General features: G+C 44.4%; 1 pseudogene; it reads right to left on the reverse strand.

The window, feature by feature from the left end:
- Positions 1–686: 686 nt before the first annotated feature.
- Positions 687–1,086, reverse strand: LOC147999871 (small ribosomal subunit protein eS17 pseudogene; annotated as a pseudogene).
- Positions 1,087–17,486: the final 16,400 nt, after the last annotated feature.

Raw genomic sequence — 17,486 nt, forward strand, 5'->3', positions numbered from 1 at the left:
TATGCAGCTGCTTGCCTCCACTAACTCATGCAAAGGGAAGCCCATGAGCTTTGAAATGTCTAATTATTCCTTCCTTACATCACTGCAGGCCCTACAGTGGGTGCCCAGAGACATCTGTCTTTTACTGCCACCACCTCTGCCAGTTCTCACCAAGACAGCACACAGGTTCCAACCCCGAGACTTGATGTGGATCCACTGTTTGCCCAGTAGAACACAGAAACTTCTGAGAAAGGGTCAGAGCCTATTACCCTGCCCATGCCTACTGGCATTAAGGTGGCAGTGGCTGCTGCATAGATTCATCATTCTCACTTAAAAGCAACTCCAGTGGCCAAGACAAGAGTGGTAATCAGAAGGCCCTTAAAGTACCCTTTACCCCAACATCAGCTTGACATAGGAATTACCTATCACAATGATATTGTCATTGGGACTTGTGATAGGTAATTCCTATGCACGGTCCATTGAGAGCACGAACTTTGAAACCTGGGACTGGGCACTGTCTTGAACAAAATGTATTGAACATGTTTCAAAAATGGCACTATGCAACCTACATTTAGACTAGACTTTAGATGATTTCTTTAGGGCCACCATTATGGAGTCTAGGATGGTGTCACCTTTACTTTTTTTGTTGTTGTTGTTGTTTGTTTGTTTCTTTGTATTCAGGTTTATTAAAAATATGGTACAACAGATTAATCAGCTCCATGTGGTGTTTTGGAATTCATCCCAATCATAGGCTGAGTGACCTGGAGGTTAGAGATACTGCCAAAGTCCAGAAATTTCGGCATTTCCTTGGTGTCAGGATCTACCTCAATGATCTGATCTAGAGCTGAGAACATAATTATCTTTTCTTTTCCTCGCTTCTTCTTGCAACTTGATAGAGATACCTCTCACAGGAGCTCTCTGAATCTGCTTTATCAGATGTGTGAAATAGCCGGCTATCTTGTTTTGAAGATTTTTGCTGGGAATGATGGTGATCTCTTCCCACAGGTGCTTATTAGTGTGGAAATCATTACTCAGGCGCATGTAGTACTTCTACATGATGACCCAGGCTGCCTTCTTCACAGTGTAGGTGCGAATGATGTGACCCATGTTGATGGGTGTATTGGCTGGCTTTGTGTGTCAACTTGACACAAGCTGGAGTTATCACAGAGAAAGGAGCCTCAGTTGAGGAAATGCCTTCATGAGACCCAGCTGTAAGGCATTTTCTCAATTAGTGATCAAGTGGTGAGGACCCAGTCCATTGTGGGAGGGGCTGTTCCTGAGCTGGTAGTCTTGGGTTCTATAGGAGAGCAAGTTGAGCAAACCAGGAGAAGCAAGCCAGTAAATAACATCCTTCCATGGCCTCTGCATCAGCTCCTGCTTCCTGACTTTCTTGAGTTTCAATACTGACTTCCAATGGTGATGAACAGCAACATGAAGATATAAGCTAAATAAACCCTTTCCTCCCCAACTTGCTTCTTGGTCCTGATGTTTGTGCAGGAATAGAAACTCTGACTAATATAAATTGGTACCAGGAGTGGGGTATTCCTTTGACAACCTGACCAAATTTTGGGGAAGACTGTGGAAGGACTTTGGAATATTGAGCTAGAAGAGCCATTGGGATGTTAAGAGCTCTGCGGGATGCTCTGTAGGAGCTTGTAAGATGATGTTGAGAACAGTGCAGAAGATGGAGGTTTGGCTTGTGAAATTTCAGAGGGAAGATTAAAGACTATTGTCAAGACTATTGCTATTTTGATTGTGATGATTTGGTAGTTTTGGTTAGCTGGGGCTGAAGAATCAGCTCTGATTAACAAGATACCAGAACTACTAAAGCAAACCTTTGCATTATTGGTACTATTGATGCTGGTCAGCTGGAGCTAAGAAATTAGTGGTAATTAAGAAGAGACAGGCACTGAAGTGAAATCTTCTGGGAAGTGTTTTCTAAGAGCACAAAGAAGCTGTGTTCCAGAGAAAGCCAATGTTGTACTTCGTGCTGTGGCTAGTGGGTAAGAGTCACCCAGGTGGTACTGGTTTGAAGGCATGAAGGAGTCATGAAGAGCAGCTGAGTCTGGGCACTGTGAGAGGACATGGAAGGCACATGATGAAAGTGCACCCTCAGTTGCAATTGATGGCCCAGGACTGAAGGGGTCAGGCAAAGGATTTGAGGCTTGGCACCATGAAGAGAGCCTAGGAGAGGCTATTGGTGAAGCCTAGTTGCAGTGGAAGTCAGCAGTGTTTTGAAGACGTCAGTACCATGAGATAACCACTAAGAACAGCAGCAGCAGTGGAGTACAGGCAGCTGGAGCCTAGAAGACAAGGTGTGTGCTGCGAAGGGCAGAGCTGAAGAAGGGACCCAAACCCTTGGAGAAGCCCAGATGGTCGTGAGTGGATCCCAGATATTGGACAGTTAAAGTTTGATTTTTGCTTTTGTTTATGACTGTGCCCTGATATTTTTCCCTGTTGAAGGAAGAAAGTATTTTAGTAGAGTCCACATTTAAGAGACTTTGAATTTTAAAAATACTTTGAATTTCAAAAGATATTGGATATTTTCAAGGGATTGAACTTTTAATACATAAAGACTGTGGGACTCTTAAAGTTATTCAGATCTTGGGGATGAATAAGACAGTAAGGGTTGGGGCTTAATAGTGATGTGTTTGTGTATCAAGTTGACAAGGGGTCAATTGTACTGGCTGGTTTTGTGTGTCAACTTGACACAAGCTGGAGTTATCACAGAGAAAGGAGCCTCCCTTGAGGAAATGCCTCCGTGAGACCCAGCTGTAAGGGTCTCATTTAGTGATCAAGGGGGAGGGGGCTCAGGCCACTGTGGGTGGTGCCATCCCTGGGCTGGTGGTCTTGGGTTCTATAAGAGAGCAAGCTAAGCAAGCCAGGGGAAGCAAGTCAGTAAGTAACATCCCTCCATGGCCTCTGCATCAGCTCCTGCTTCCTGACCTGCTTGAGTTCCAGTCCTGACTTCCTTTGGCGATGAACAGCAATGTGGAAGTGTAAGCTGAATAAACCCTTTCCTCCCCAACTTGCTTCTTGGTCCTGATGTTTGTGCAGGAATAGAAACCCTGATTAAGACAATGAGTCTCAGTAAAAGAGTAAATGGAAACACAAGAGAGGCCTATGAAGCAAAGGCCAGAAAGCCGTTTCCTCCAGGCTATGGCTGCATGAAGCTTCCCTGGAGTCACCTTTATGTTGACTGGGAAACCACCCTAGTTGTGGGGTCCTGTGAGTGAACAATTGTTACGGACTTTGAAGTTCTATGCGTGCCCAGACTATGTATAGTCATTTTAATTGAGAAGACAACGTAAACTCTATTTCAGGACCAGGCCTGATTTCAAAAGGAAAGCCATCAGTCTCAGGAACAAAGCCATAAAATCCCCATCTGAAGAACAACCTGGGGATAACCACAAGCACGGGGAGCTGTCTTAGTTCAGGATGGGCTATCTGTGCTGGGAAGCCTCATATGGTTTGGGTATCTCATCCTGTGGTTAAATGCTCATGACATAGGAATGCAGACCGCTCACCTGGCACAAGCCAATCAGAAGTCAACCCATGCAACCCCTCCCCCCAACACCCACCAATGAAATTTTAGATTATGTAATCTAAGGTCTCACTAAATATAGAAGAACATAGCAGCCAATCAAAATTGTACTTATGTCACCACTTTGGTTCATATCAATCATATTAGAGATTATCTAATCCTTCTGCAAAGTTCCCCTACCCTTGCATGAAAGGGGCCTAAAAGCTCCGCCCGGGTCACTATTTTTGATGAATGGTTGACCCTCTCATCCTGCTTGTTTCTGAAGAATATTACTCTTTATCTTTGGATACTATTTGAATCTCGGGTCTGCTTTCACCTATTCTTAGACTGTAACATAGAGAGGCCAATGAATACCACTGTGGTTTCTGGAGTTGTGAAGCAGTCCTTCTGCCACGGGTATAAAGACATTCCCCTTAAGAAAGCCCTTCTGAAAATTGTATGGCAGGAAAAGGTAATCCCTTTATTCTGTTTTGGCCTGGAACCGCCTGGGTGCTAAGTCCTTGCTTACTGATTGAACATGGGGACATTATGCAGTATGTGCTGATTGTAGCATAGAATTTACCATCCAGCAAAAGGTGCCATTTCATTGAGCTAACCCCATTGGACTGTGTACTTTCTGTACTTTCTGGTCTATTGTCTAACGTCTAGGGGCTAAGCAACGGCCAGCTTAAAAGAGTCTCATTCTTAAGAAATGGCTGTACTAATATCAAACGGGGATCTTTCAACTGCTGGGTCTAAAATTGATCTTGAAGGACCCAAGGGGCTTTCACCAGCCCTACACCCACCTGCCTTGGGTCAAGGCTAGGCCAGGTTCCAGCTTCCCATCTCAGTTCCATTCTCTACCCACAGTTCATGGGAGGAGCAGGAACATTCTTGAAAAACCACAGAATGTACTGACTGATAGTCACTTGACTGACCCTCTGGTCCCAGATAGAGTTCAAACACATGTCATATGCTTGCTAGTCAATAGATTCAAAGGTCAATAGGCTTAGTCAATAAGTTTGTAACTGTATCCTTGCTAATGTAACCTGTACCCGTAAAAAGTATAAAAACCGCTTGTTATAGCCATTTGGGGTCACCTTCTAGTCACTGGCCACGAGGGGCTGATTGAGGGTCAGCCCCAATGCATGCGCCCAGAAAATAAACCTCTTTCATTTGCATCGAACTCCATTCTTGTGTCTCATTTGGGGTGGGGGGTGGGGGTGGAGTCTCCTGATAGTTAAGACTCACTTCGAGTTTTACAATCTCCAGATCCCTCATAGATGTCTGCTGCAGAGTTTATACAAATTGGTCTGAACTTCCTATGTCCAATTTTTGGGAAAATGTGCTCTAGCCCTTTCCTCTTTTCCTTCTCCACAACACAGCTTCAGTGACTGCTCCAGACTGGTGAAGTGGAAACTTAAGGGTTCTTTGGAAAGTCAGTTGTGTCAGATTGTGTTTGACTAAGGCAGACAGACACATGAAGGAATGTTTTGCTGAAGTGGACACAGGTTAAAAGATGTTCTGCTAAAGCAATCACGTGAAGGGACGCATGTGAAGGATGCTTCTCTGATGGCATACATGTATCAGTTCACTTTGCATGTGTTGTTGAGCTCCATTTGTTGTGACTCCATAGAGAGAAATGTATCAAAAAACTTCCAGAGAGGTTTCTGTAGCTTCTTGCTGCTTCTGTGGACTTGGGCAAATTGGCAGAATGATGTCAGCTGATACAGACTCATGTGCTGAGGCAAGGCAAATGCTGAGCAAGATCCTTGGAGGGCACATGATTTTTGGAGGGAATGGATGGTGAGAGACTGGACCTTCCTCTGACCATCTACATTCAGAGTCTCAGAAACATACTCAGCTATTAACCCAATACCTTCATAAAAGGGGGGTTTGTCATTATAACATAGCCAACAAGAGGGGTAAGTTCCGTCTTGGAAACATTTGGTATTTGGAAGGTTTTTAACATCATTGACCAGAGGGACCCACTAATTCTGATTGTTTAAGGCAGAAGGGTCTCTGCAATTGGGTGACCAGAGGTAAGGTAGTTGTTGGTCTAGAGGATGGGGCTAATAGTTAATACTACTTAAGGGTTTGTTAAGACCCGATTTGGGCCTACTGCCGGTGGTGGTTGACTTCCGGGGGGCAGGTGGAGGTTGGTTGGTTGATATTGTTGTTCTCCCTATGAGTTTCAAACCCCTTCAGCTCCTTCAGTCCTTTCTATAACTCCTCCAGTGGGGACCCTGTGCTGAGTCCAATGGTTGGAGACCCTGTGCTCAGTCCAGTGGTCGGCTGTGAGCATCCACCTTTGTATTTGTCAGGTGGCAGAGCCTCTCAGGAGACAGCTATATCTTGGCATCCACAATAGTGTCTGTATATGGGAGGGATCCCCAGGTGGGGCAGTCTCTGGATGGCCTTTCCTTCAGTCTCTGCTGCACACTTTGTCTCAGTATTTCCTCCCCTGTACATTTTGTTCCCCCTTCTAAGGACTGAAGCTTTGGTCTTCCTTCTTCTTGAGCTTCATGTGGTCTGTAAATTGTATCTTGGGTATTCCGAGATTTTGGGCTAATATCTACTTATTAGTGAGTGTATAACAAGTGTGTTCTCCCAGGGACTAAACCACTAACAAAAGAGTACACACGGAGGGACCCATGGCTCTCATTTCTAGAATGTTTTTAATATTGTATTTTAATATTTTTATTGGATATTTTTAAATTTACATTTCAAATATTATCCCCTTTCCCGGTTTCCTGTCCATAAACCTCCTATCCCATCCCCCCTCTCCCTGCTTTTATGAGGGTGCTCTCCTACCCACCCCTTCCCACCTCCCCACCCTTACATTCCCCTTCACTGGGCATAGTGCCTTGGTAGAACCAAGGGCTTCTTGTCCAGCAACTTCTTGGTCACTACATTTGCAGTCTCAGCCTTACTCGGGAATGCCTCCATCCATCTGGAGAAAGTGTCCACAAATACCAGCAAATATTGGTAGCCCTACCTCCCTGGCTTGATTTCTGTAAAATGCACTTCCCAATAGCCTCTCATCTCTTAACTTGCAGCTGGGAACCTGGATGTTTGGGATTGCTCTGAGTATTGGTTAGCTGGCAAACTTTACAGTTGTCACTCTATCCTCAAATGTGTCTTACACATCCTTGAGTGTCACCTTAGATTGTCTCACCACATCTACTGTTTGTCTCACTTCATGTGCATGACTCTGGATTTTCCTGAGAATGGTCCTTGCTAAGGAGGTGGGTAATATTAGCTTACCTTCAGCTGACTGCCACCAGTCTTCCAAACATTGACTCCTGGGTTGGATTTTAGCCCATTTGATATCTTCTGTCTAGACTGTGGTTGTTCTAGCAGGTTGGGGTTGGGTGGTTCAGGTAGGACAGTGGCCAACACAGACAGACGTGGCTGTTTCTTCTAAGGCTACCTCTTTAGCAGCCTTGTCAGCCAGGTTGTTACCCCTAGCCACTGGTGTTCTTCTTTTTTGGTGTATCAAACAATGTATGATTGCCAGCTTCCTAGGTAGCTGGAGGGCTTTAAGTAGCTGTAAAAACTCATCTTTGTTCTTGATAGTTTTTCCTTTTGTTGTTAAGAACCCTCTTTTCTGATAAACGGCTCCATGTACATGAGCAGTTGCAAATGCATACCAGCTATCTTAGGGTTTTACTGCTGTGAACATACACCATGACCAAGGCAATTCTTATAAAGATATTTAATTGGGGCTGGCTTACAGGTTCAGAGGTTCAGCCCAGTATCATCAAGGCAGGAGCATGGCAGTGTCCAGGCTGATATGGTGCAGGAGGAGCTGAGAGTTCTACATCTTCATCTGAAGGCTGCTAGCAGAATACTGGCTTCCAGGCAGCTAGGGTGAGGTTCTTATAGCCCACCCACAGTGACACACCTACTCCAATGAGCCACACCCTCTAACCATGCAATGGCTACAATAACATGCGGGTAAGGTGGACATCCTGCTGCCATTGGGTCCAATTTCTTTGACAAACAAGCCCCTGGTCATTTCTGTGGACCTAGATTTTGGGTCAAGACCTCTTTATGCTCATTAACATACAGATGAAATGACTTAGTGATATCTGGGGGTGACAACAGGGCCTGTTTTACTTTGTCAAAGGCCCTCTGTTGTTTTTGGGCCAGATAAGAGTCCTTAGTTTCCTTGGTAGCTTCAGATGGAGACTTAGCCATTTCGGCAAAGCCTGGAATCAGTAGCCTAAGGAAGCCTGAGGACCCCAAGAACTGTAGTCACCACTGCTCCAGGTGGTGTCCCCATGAACTCCAGGGGGCAGGGATATTGATGACAGTCTTTACTTGCTGCTGAAAACCATCAGTAGCCTTCTTTAGAATATAACCAAGATAGGTGACCTTGGCCTTGCAAAGCTGTGCCTTTTTAGTGGATGCTCCATGTCTCCTAGAGCCTGTAGGAGTTTCTGACTGCCTTCTTAGCAACTCTCCTTAGACTCTGCCACAATCAGGAGATCGCTTACATACTCCAGAAGGGTTGTGTCCTGGTTCTTAGCCTGGTAGTCACCCAAGTCCTCATGCATAGCTTCATCAAAGATGGGGGGTGAATTCTTATAGCCTTGGGGTGGGCAGGTCCAGGTGAGTTGTCTGTCAATGGCTCTTTTGAGATCATACCATTAAAAGGCAAAGCATTCCTGACTCTTGGAGACTAGGAGTAGGCTACAAAAGGCATCCTTTTCATCAATTCCCAATACCATTTTAGTCTTGTGGCAATGAGTTCAACAAGGTTTAAGAGTTAGCATCATAGGGTGTATATCCATCACTCTGCAGTTAACTTCCCATAGGTTTTGGACAGGACAGTAGTGGTTAGAATTTGGCTTCTTCATGGGTAGCAGTGGGGGTATTCCAGGCTGAATGTCATGGCCTGAGGACTCTCATGGCCAGCAATTTATGGATATGTGGGGTGATCCTCTTTCATGCTTCCTAGGACATGGGATACTGGCAGACTTGAGCTGGGTAAGCCCTTGGTTTAAGCTCAACAAAGACAGGAGGCCCATGCTTCCAGTTTCTGCCCATGCTTGGGGAAACTTTCTCAACCAAATATCCGAGTCTTGTTTGGGAGTAGTTGGTGACTTGTATAGTCTGTACTTAGTCTCAGGGGCCAGGTTAAGAGTCAACACCTGGATCAGATTGCCTTCTGATTCAATAATTGGACCACTCCAGGTTTAAAATAAAGATCACTCATCTTTACTAAGAGATCTCTCCCCAGCAAGGAACTGGGGCACTCAGAAATGACCATAAACGAATGGGTTACCCGTCCCATTCCCAAGTCTACTGATTTCGGGTGGTCCATGAATATTGTTTAGTACCTGTAGCCCCTTGGATCCAGGACCTTTTGGAAGACATTGGCCCTTTGGCCTTTAAGAGCTCTGAATGTTGAGCTCCAGTATCTACCAGGAAGTTTAGAGGCTTCCCTTCCACTCTAAGGGTTACCCTCGGTTCATGGAGGGGTCCAAACCCTAACTCTCTTGATCTTCTTCCGTGATCATGGCCTTAGCCTGTGGCTTCTTCTTTGGGCATTCTCTAGCCTACTGTCCTTCCTCCTTATAGTAGGTGCATTGGTTCTTACCTAGTGCTGGATGTTGGCTTCCTTTGACTCTTTTTCTTTAACAATCCATCGGAGCTGGTGTTTCCTTCATCATGAGTCTGGAATATTGTTAGCTAGAAGGAACTTGGCCAAATCTCTATTCAATACCTTTCCTATCTTAATCTGCTTTTCATTTTCACTTTCTCTGCTACTGTATACCTTCTCTGCAACTTCCACTAAATCCTCAATGACTTTTCTCCTAAACTTTCCTGCCTCTGAAACTTCCTTCTAATGTCCTGCACTAATTGATGAAAGTCAGGTCTACTGTACCAGAGTTATCTGCTTATTCAGGCTCTATGTGTGTATATTGGTGAAAAGCCTCCATGACCTGTTTAAGAAATGCTGCTGGGATCTCATCAATTTTCTGCACAACATCATGAATCTTGGCCAAATTGGTGGGCTGCCTATTGGCTGCCTTAACACCAGTCATTACAGCCTGGCAGTAGACCCAGAGGTGCTCCTCACCTTGCTCCTTACCTTTAGTTGTATTGTAGTACCAATCAGGTCTCCTGAGGATAAGTCCATAATCAATATTGGGTGGGTTTTGAGTTGGGGTGCTGTGACTCTCCAACATGTCTGCTCTCAGTCACTCCTCACCATTTATGCCAATACTGCAAGCCCATTCTCAAAAAATGAAAGTAAGAACAGAAACAAACAATACACAGAAACACTAAACACTAACCGGCCAGCACCAGACCCTCTGGGTCAGGGTCCTAGCAATCTGGGAGATCCGGGATAAGCCTCTACAATGTTATACCCAGATTGCAAGACCCTAAGTGACCACCAAAACCCATAACTCTGATGTAAGCACATGAGAGTCTTTATTCAACTTTGAACTCAGTTCATAAGACTTCCTGATCTAACAGGTTAGGAAAGTGACCCCTGGGTCTAGGGGCTTAGGGTTTATATAGGGAAAAATTACAAGCAGGGGCTTCCAAGCCTTGGTGTTACACGATTGTTATGTGGGTAAAGGAATGTTGGCCTTTAAACTAATGGGTGCATGTGTGTTCAAACCACATGGAGAGATCACACATCTAAAAGGGGCATCTTGACTTGGGAACAACTCATGTTTTCTTAGGCCATCCTGTTGTTGTGACCAACTTAATCCTGTTATTGAGAGCTGGCCACAGCTGTTACGTCTATTTTCAACTGCTACGAACATTTTGTGGTCTCTTTCTCAGAGCCCATGGCTGGGCGCTGTGTCACTCTGAGGACAAGTAACTCAAAAGTGGAATTTGAAAGGCAAAATGGAGCTTATCCTGATATTTTTGGTCACTTCACTATAAGGATGTGTTGACATTAGAATGGAAACTAGCACTAGTTTTAAGATGGTTACTAAAAAGAATTATAAAGATTAGATCTGACCAGGGGAAGCCTCTTATCAGCTGAGACTTGAATGTCTTCACAAAGCAAATAGCCCAGGTGATTCCCAGATTGTCTCACTGATTTCTCCAAAATATGCACGCAAATCAACTTCAAAAGGGCTAGCCCTAATCGGTAAGAAGAGAGGTTAAATTTAATAGAGTAGGTTGCAAAAAATTTATGCCTATACCTGTGCCTTAAGTTAGGGTGGATGGTTTTGGTCATTTGATGGGTTAAGGTTATTATCATCTAGGGTGAAAGGCTGTTACTGGTTATAATCAGGACTTAATAAAACTTTAAAGTTGTATGGTTTGAATTATTGTATATTAACAGAAATGTAAGGTTTCTGTTGAATTATTGTATATTAATAGAAATTTAAGGTTTTTTGTTTATTGTATATTGATGAAAATTCAAGGTTTTGTTAAAATATTGTATGACTATATTGTACATAAGCTATTTATTTAAAACGTGATGGTTCTTATCATTATTTATAATTATAAATAATGTGTATGTGTATAATTATAAATGGTGTGTATGTAGGTCATTTATGTTAAAGAAAAGGACAATTCTTAAACAGGGGGATTTGAAGTGGAAACTTCTGGTTTCTTTGGTGAGATGGTTTGTGTATGCTCAGCCCAGGGAGTGGCACAACTAGAGGGTGTGGTCTTGTTGGAGTAGGTGTGGCCTTGTTGGTGTGAGCTTTAATACCCTTACTGTAGCTGCTTGGGAGCAAGTATTCTGCTAGCAGCCTTCAGACAAAGAAGTGGAACTCTCAGCTCTGCCCGCACCATGCCTGCCTGGATGCTGCCATGTTACCGCCTTGATGATAATGGACCGAACCTCTGAACCTGTAAGCCAGCCCCGATGAAACGTTGTCCTTATAAGAGTTGACTTGGTCATGGTGTCTATTCACAGCAGTAAAACCCTAACTAAGACATTTGGAAAGTAAGTTATGTCAAATGATGTTTTCCTGGGGCACACAAGTAAAAGAATGTTTTGCTGAAGCAGACATGAGTGAAGGACAATTTACTATAGTAGACACAAGAAAGGATTTGTGATGTTTAGAAAGAATGTAAATATGACCCCACAGGCAGTAGGAGCTAGAGCACTGGCTCACTTTGCTTACCTTGCTATTCTTCGCTGATGACATGTATGTATTGGTTCGCCTTACATTGTGTTGCTGAGCTTTGCTTATGATGACTTCATAGAGAGAAACTCATGGAAGAACTTTTTGTTAGATTCCTGTAGCTTCTTGCTGCTTCCTTCAACTTGAGTGGGTTGGCGAGCCTTGCTGTTTCTTCTGGATTGAGCTGCCCTTGCTGATTTGTGTGTGGTGTCTGCCGAGTGGACTGGACTGAAACTGCTAGTTCATGTGTCTTACCTGCTGTGGACTGGACTGCAGCTGTTGATTTGTGTTTGGTGTTGTTAAGGTCGACTTCCTCAGACTTGCTTGATTTGGGAAGGAGCGGCGCCCAAGAACGACAGGAGACCGAGTTCGATGCAAAAGCAACAAGCTGTATTCGGGCAGAGCTCTGGAGCAATACGTACCTCCCTCAGGAGGCAGAGGGATCGGCCCCGAACCACAAAAGCACAGAGTTTATATAGGGTTTTGGAGAAGGAGCTGGGGGTAGGGGGAGGATGGTGGGGCGATACATGATTGGTCCTCGCGCTTATTCAAACTTAAGCAAGTTTTGAGCGGGCAAAAGGGATATCTGGGGTCCCACAGATGTTCTTTGTGGCTTTTCTCGGGACTCTGGGTACAGGGTGGAGGAGGTCGTTTACACCCTTGGAGTACAGCTATCTAATCTCATGACGCCTCCGAGTTCCTGGAACACAAACTTACCGGTACATGAGTCATGTCAGACTTAATTTGTACAGGCTGAAAGCCAGGTTCAGGCCTTGAGTGGGTGGGCGACAGGGATGAGTTTTTGAACAGCATTTCAGTGTTTCCTATTGGACTGGACTGAGAACAACAAAGATTGGAATTGCCTCCCAAAGAACTATTTCTAAACAGGTCCACTTCCCCATCTCCTAATAACCTTTCTTTTCCACTATTTCTAGTGGGTAGTAAAGTAGAGGAAGGGTTGAACACTTATTAAAGCACGTTGTGAAAAAAAATTATGCCTATAGTTTGTTCTTGAAGACCAAAGTTCAGTCAGTCTTTTATCTTGCATAAGCTACTTCCTTTGGGATTGCATATCAGTTCGATCATTTACCCCAGGTTCCCTTTTGATTATTCCACAAATTAGCATTTTATGACCTTAGATTCTTAACTCTATAAAGAGAGCCACATGGCCATTCTGCTGCTTGCTGGAGTTGGAACATGACCCCCTAGTTCTATTACCAGCTTTCTGTTTTCCAACTCCTTCACTTCCTAAGCTTTCCTGTCCTAGAACTTGATCTGTAGACAGACCATGAACTCAGAGATCTGCATGGTTGTCTCCTGAATGCTGAGATAAAGGGCATGTACCACCAGGCCTGGACCTAAGCTTTTCTTCACTTAGAACTTACTCTATCCCAGGCTGGCCTTGGATTTAGAAATCTGCTTGCCTTTGTCTCTTGGGATTAAAGGTAATGTACCACCATACCTGGGCCTAAGCTTTTCATGAACGCTATTCCTCAGGATCCAGATCAAAAGCCTGTGTCTTCAGCTTCAAGATCTGGATTGCAAGTGTGCCCCCCTCCATTTCTGGACTGTAGTTCATTCCAGATTAAAAGTCCAAACTATTTCTTTTTCAACTGCAAACACAAACAGTATGCTTAGCTGGATGAGTTCTTGCTCTGAGATCACCACTCCCTAAATCTCTGTATCTCCTTCCTTAATATATTTCTGGCAAAGGTGGCTCAGTGAAGCTGCCTCTGTTCTTTCAGTTCCATGAAACCCCTCATATATATTCAATATATATCCCTTATATTTTGCATATTTGAGAAATCCTATAAAGAACAGTTGTAACCGTGGTTTATGTATTCTTAACCTCATGTTTTCATATTTCTTTCCCACAGCCTTAAGGGCTGTCCTGAATTTCAAAGCATTACCAGATTGCTGAGATACACTAGACACATTCTCACTTCCGGGAACTGTGTTGTTCCTGACTATCATGGAGACATGAACCTTAGCAGGGAGAACACTCTCTGAAGGAGCAACATAAAGTAAAATATATACATTATTATATAAACAAGCCTTATGCCTATAGTAATCGTCTGTACTGGAGAAGACCCTGCTGTCTCGGCTCCAAGGGTGGGAACTGTATCACACTGTCACTTTCGTGGCCATGCTGGACCTGGCTCCTTCCACCCTGCTCAACCAGTGTCTTAGCTGGGGTTTTACTGCTGTGAACAGACACCATGACCAAGACAACTCTTATAAGGACAACATTTAATTGGGGTTTGCTTACAGGGTCAGAGGTTTGGTTCATTATCATCAAGGCTGCTTTGAGGAGACTCACTTCCAGGCAACAAGGATGAGGGTCTTAAAGCTTACGTCCAAAATGACACACTCCTCCAATAAGGCCACACTTACTCCAACAAGGCTACACCTACTCGAACAAGGCCACATCTCCAAATAGTGCTATTTTCTGGGCCAACCATATTCAAACCATCACAACCATGCAACTCAAAAACCTGCTTCCCTCTAATCCTTCCATTAGTTAGCTGTAGCCATTTTTATTTAACCAATAGTCTGCACAACAAAGGGTTGTAAATGTCAGAATTCACTCATAGGCCTAGACCTTTATGTACAGAATTTAGCATTATAATACCTCAAAGAAAAACACAGGGGTGGTGAGAGGGACATCTGAATCCCAGGGCCAACGCCCTCTTAAACTATACCTTCCTGGATCTCTAGTCTCAGAAAGAAAACAACTCCTTGTGACCCACTTCTCCCAGAGTTTCCCTGACCTTAGAGCCAAACTTAAATCTCTAGAGAAAGAACTTCTGACTTCACAGGAAGTAGTCTGAGCTGTGGCCTTCAACATGTATCATAGGAGAGATGAAAAAGCCCCCAACAAAAATGCCTGAAGCCTTTCAGGTGGCCATAGCAGCTGCCTAAGCTGGCAGAGCCCAAGTACTTCCAGGACGGTCAGGAGGGTAATCGGGTTTGGGTCTGTCCAAACCCTCACAAACCATTCCTATCGTGCCCATGGTGCCAGCAAGAAGGACAATGGGCCCTGACTGTTCTGATGTCCTTCAAGGGATGAAGGCATCAAGCCAAGATCACCCTCCAGCCTACTAGGTCTGGTCATGGGCAACTGATGGGGCCTATGCTCTATTGGTCCAACCACTGCTGTCTCCAACAGGTAGGCTTGGGTAGTTATCTTAGTATCAGGGCAATCCATCTCTTTTCTTCTGGACAGTGGGGCCATGTTTTCAGTCCTGATGACGTTTGGGAGACCCACCTGTCTGGTGTAGCTCTTACTTACTTGAACATCAAATGACCTCTACCTCTAACCAACAGCCCATCCTAATAGGGTTTGGAAATTCAAAGGCCAGATCAGTCCCCTATAACTCCCTTCTCTATTTCTTCTTCCTCAGGGCTTCACCGCTTATGCCTGTTCTCTCTATGACCCAAAAGAAGATGACTGCAAAAAGTGGTCAGAAACTTAAAATGGTTACCCATATTGATCCTGCAAATACCACGGGACAAATCTGGGCCATACTAATTGTATATCTGCTAAGGAATCATACTCTGCCTGGGCACTCTGGAGAGTGCTGGTCGTGTCTGTCCCTTACAGGTCAAACTCACAACCACCATTGGACTACTACACTCTCTCACCTCACTTCTCATTAATTGCTCTGAGCCAAATACTGCCACCACCCCTATCTCTCTCATATCTTTAAGGTATTGAAGATTGCTTTTTAACTCCTCAGGGCACAGTGGATTCCCTCAGACCACGTTAATACTTTGACTCTGTGCACTATCACCCCTCCCTTATGTCCGAACATTCCCAACACCTCGCTTGGTGTTTACCACCTAGCACTTGGGTTTACCACTGCCTACCCTGTGGTCTGGGACTTGTGCCTTGGTGGTTTTCCCCCGAAATTAGGAATGGTACCTAGTAGAGAACCCTTGACGATCCCAATCAGAGGGTTTATAGCAACATGGTACGACAAATGAGAGGTCAGGTCCTACCCTTTCTCGAAGTCCTAGGTATAATCACTGGCATTTCCACTGGAGTGGAGGGACTACTTTCCTAGATATTTATCACCAGTTTTCATCTAAGTGCATCCAGAGTTCTTAACAGGTAACTCAGACCACCCTTACCCTGTAGGGCCAAAGAGACTCACTGGCCACCATATTGCTACAAAATCGGTGAGGGTAGGATTTACTACCAGCAGAGAAAGGTGTCTTTGGGTCTTTCTCAGAGAAGAATGACGCTTCTACGTCAACCAGTTGGTTACGGTAAAAAGACAAGATCTGACAACTCCAGAAAGATCTCCAAAAAAAAAAAAAGTAAGAAATGACTCAGTGTCTCTGGCCAGTGGATCATCGACTGTCTAGTATGGAACTGCATACTACCCTTCTTAACCCTCCTCCTCCTAAGGCCTTCTAGGATCTTCCTTTATAAACTTCTTGTCTAGGTTTCTTCAACAATAAATCCAAAAGATTTCTAACCAGACTCTGTAAACAGTGTCTATTACAGGATTTACCTTACCTATGGGGCCAGGAGACTCTCAATTATATACCCTGATGGTGAAGGTTAAGTTCTTCTCCCCAAGGATTTTGATGCCCCCATTCAGCAGGTAGTCAAATGATAACATTGCCCTTTCTGGGCCCCTGATTGTTTATCAATAGTAAACAAAAGTTGTGTGTGTGTGTGTGTGTGTGTGTGTGTTACACACAATGGGGCTGAAGGTAGAAAACACCTTTTGACTGCCAGAGTTGTCAGTAGAAACAAGAGGGTGGGCTCCGCTATTCTCATTCTTCTCCTTACAAGGACAGGAATGGCTGGATCAACAGACTTAGGAGCTTCATGTTAGCCCTAAGGAACCAAAACTTGTGACTTCTGAGTTCCTACGGGCAAAATAGTACCATTTAGCCCAACATGAATATGAATCAGTGATTTGATCCACATGATTCAGAACCAGTGGAGAATGTAGTGTGGCCCAAATCAAGACACTTTCCTCAGGTGTGCTTTACTTTACCTCAGGGCTTCAGTCTATCAGCAGAACCTGGAAACAACTCCAGGGAATCCTCAAAGTCTCTTTATCCATGTCCCCAAAATGTGTAATTACTGTGCAGTGATTAACTGCTAGCTCTGACTTCTTTAAACATGCTTATGGTTGTATGCAAGGTGGAAGAAAAGCATTTCCTCACATAGCTACAAATTCCTCATAAATGAACCAATTGTGGTTTTGCCTTTAAAACTCCCCCTTCCCTTTTAGCCTGGGTTTCAGTCTCTTATCTAGATCTGGTGGGTGCAGTTAGCTGGCCAGCTTAATAAAATTCAGCTAATTGGATTTCATCGAGTGATCTTTCCCAGTCGTCTGGAACTCTCCAATTCTGTAACACACATAACACAGCAGTGCCGAGGAGCAGGTGTGTGAAGCACGCAAAACGGAGTCGTCTTTTTTTTTTTTTTTTTTTTTCCAGAGCTGGGGACCGAACCCAGGGCCTTGCGCTCGCTAGGCAAGCTCTCTACCGCTGAGCTAAATCCCCAACCCCAAAACGGAGTCGTCTTAAAGCAAAATAAATTACCTTGGTCAGTTCACCATTCTCTCCTATTGGGCCTCTGAGGAATGGCAATCTCTCCCTTGGCGCCCTCATTATATTTGCTTGCACACCACGCCTCCTCCTTGTTTCCCAAGAAGGGACCCTGGCCAGGGTGCTGTGATCCTATTCACGAAGTGGGTACCAGTCCTGAAGAAGGTAATCACAGGAACAAAGGAGCTGTGTCTCCGGGAAAAGGAAGTGGACAGGCTTAACTTCGTTGCTGGTGGTTTTTGTGGAGACGTAAATTAAGAGTGGGCCGAGCCAGCGAGGCAATTCACGCCCCCTTG

Source organism: Rattus norvegicus, chromosome 18, assembly GCF_021556685.1.
Source record: "Rattus norvegicus strain SHRSP/BbbUtx chromosome 18, alternate assembly SHRSP_T2T, whole genome shotgun sequence".
In the NCBI taxonomy this organism is placed as follows: domain Eukaryota; kingdom Metazoa; phylum Chordata; class Mammalia; order Rodentia; family Muridae; genus Rattus; species Rattus norvegicus.